The sequence below is a fragment of the Seriola lalandi genome, unplaced genomic scaffold, assembly GCF_002814215.2.
Source record: "Seriola lalandi dorsalis isolate HSWRI2012SDOR001 ecotype SW California unplaced genomic scaffold, Sedor1 jcf7180002054585, whole genome shotgun sequence".
NCBI classification, from domain to species: Eukaryota; Metazoa; Chordata; class Actinopteri; order Carangiformes; family Carangidae; genus Seriola; species Seriola lalandi.
Window position 1 is genome coordinate 1,133,996 of NW_019525138.1, and position 2,470 is coordinate 1,136,465.

At 43.0% G+C, this 2,470-nt stretch overlaps 1 protein-coding gene across 1 annotated transcript in view; it reads right to left on the reverse strand.

The window, feature by feature from the left end:
• Positions 1-2,470, reverse strand: part of hhex (hematopoietically expressed homeobox) — a 5,271-nt gene that overhangs the window by 2,001 nt on the left and 800 nt on the right. The window lies entirely within an intron of this gene.

Consider the following 2,470-nt stretch of genomic DNA (forward strand, 5'->3'; position numbering starts at 1 on the left):
AGGACATGATCCAAATTATAGACTCCTCTTTGTAATTGATCTAAACATCTGACTTGATTATAAACTTAAAGAAATAAGATATTATAGGATACGGGAAGTTTTAGAGCTCAAATAAATGAGGAAAATAATGCATCATTATGAGTCTTTAATGGCTGCACATGTTGTGTGAAATGACTGAACAGATTTATTGGGAGAAAGGACACAGCAATGTAATCAGAGTGTTTTTGTCTGGTTTCCTCTCCTCTTTAATGGCCGGGAACAAACAATGGCCGAGGCTGCGGCCGCCACCCCGACCTGCTGCACGCGGTCTTTTTAAGGAAGGTCGTGACGGAGTGAAAAACTATGGCCAAATATCCGCTTCATGTGCTTCCTGCTTTGCGGTGTGATTATAGGCGATGGCATTCACCAACAGAACACCCCCATGTCCTCTCTGCTCGGCACTGTCACAGTGTAAATCTGTTGTGGTCGAAACTGCTGTCAAAGAGCTTCTTATTGCTGCTCCTTTCCAAAAGGAAGTTAGCTAATCCAGTCCCATGAGATGTGTTTCTCAAAACAGAAAAAGTCATGAGGTGAAAGACTGAGTGGAATAAGGCTCAGTTCAGTTTACAGAGGCAGGCCTTTGAATGAAAGGTGGAGCTGCTCTTCTTTACAGTGCTGCACAACAGCTTTTTATTTCCAATCATAATCAGCTTCTTTAATATCAGTGGAAAAAAAAAAAAGATGAGGGGATGTGATGGATAAATAATCTAAGTATAAAGAAAATCTCATGCTGAGTTCACTTCCAGACTGGATTCACCTCATCAGCCTCTGATCATCCTGATGTTCACCAGTGGTTTGTTTTTCTTGAACACGAGGCCCATACGTCACTCCAGTCCTGCTGTTATTATTTTTGTTTTATTGTTGTCTACTTTAAACTCTGGTAAATGAGACTTAATCTTTTCTCTCAGATCCCATTAGGCCTGACGCGCTGCTCTGTTTGCTTTATTTTCTTCTCGCCGCCAACCATAAAGAAAGTCAGCCACATCCTCGCTGGCCGGGCAGAGGAAGTGTAACAATATGTGAAAAACGGATCCCGGGCTATCAGAGGCCGAGTGTTTCCTGAATATGTCTGTATTGAGGATGTCGATAAAATAATCAGCAGCGTGCAGCGGGCTCCCGAGGAAGCGGCTGGCCGGGGTGAGCCAGGAAAACATTTAACAGCTTCTGAAACCAGATTTACTCCTATCGACAGGCTCACGGCTTCCGCCATGAACGGAAAAAGCCGGGCTTGTTGAGCGCAACACAAAGCCAGACGGCCTGCTGGTCCCACTATACTTGAGAGGACCACGGTGTGACAGGGATACAAATATTATCCTCTAAAACAGCTTCATCTAAACCAGTTCACACAACCTTGGAACTAAACCCTGACTCCCTCCCTGCTCCAGCCTTTTCCCACATATGACGCTTCTATTAGATGCATTTCTTAAACATTTAAACTGACAAAAATGGAATCTCTGAAATCTTAAGGATGTTGACCAGAACTTTTGAAAAGCTCAGCTTTGTGTTCGACACTTTGCGCGCAACTTGTGCGTAATGAGCATCTGAAAAAAAAAACTGAAAAGGCCCCATCTCAAATCTAGCCCCACAATCCCAATCCTAATTCATTCTCAGACAATGATATATATATATATATATATATATGTGTGTGTGTGTGTGTGGGTGTATGTGTTTATGTATGTATGTAAGTATGTATGTATGTGTGTGTGTATGTGTACACGCACAGAAAGCAGTGAAATAACAAGTGATTTAGAACCCAGATATGTTTTAGTCACCGGCTGACTTGCTCCTCTGATGTTTCAGAACAATGGGAGTCAGGAAAACGAGTCAAGGTTGCCATGCACGAACCCCCCCCACCCCCCCCACCCCCCACTACCACCACGAGCAGGCTGAATGGAATTGGATAAGCCTGCTGCTATTGTGGCCCCAAATATGTCTGTCAAAATAACAATGTGAGTCATATGTGCAGAAAAATGTTCCTCAGGACTGAAATGAGCTGAAGACTGAAGGGAAACACATCACCTCTCTCTGCAGTCTGTTTATGTGGGCCACATGTCACTGCAGACGGTCTTGAGTTCGATATGCATGTATGACCAAGCGTGATATACTTATGCAAAAATGGTTTCGCTGGCAGTGAAACGAAGGTTGTGAAGATGAAAATGTTTTCATGCACAGGGTAAAAAGTGCTCTGTTTGCCACATCATCCAAACAAGCTGGACTCCTTTCTTTTCGCGCTGAAAGGGACTAAATGTTATAAATGTATAAAGCAAAAGAAAATCTAAGGCATGATAAATATATGACTTTAAAAATATCCTCATATGAAAAGTGGAAAGATTTGTCATGAAATCTGATTGCACAAACACAACAGATACTGACAGTGTCTTCAGGGCAACAGTGGAGACTCGTGGAGCTGAGGTTAGAAGCAGCCCCCCCC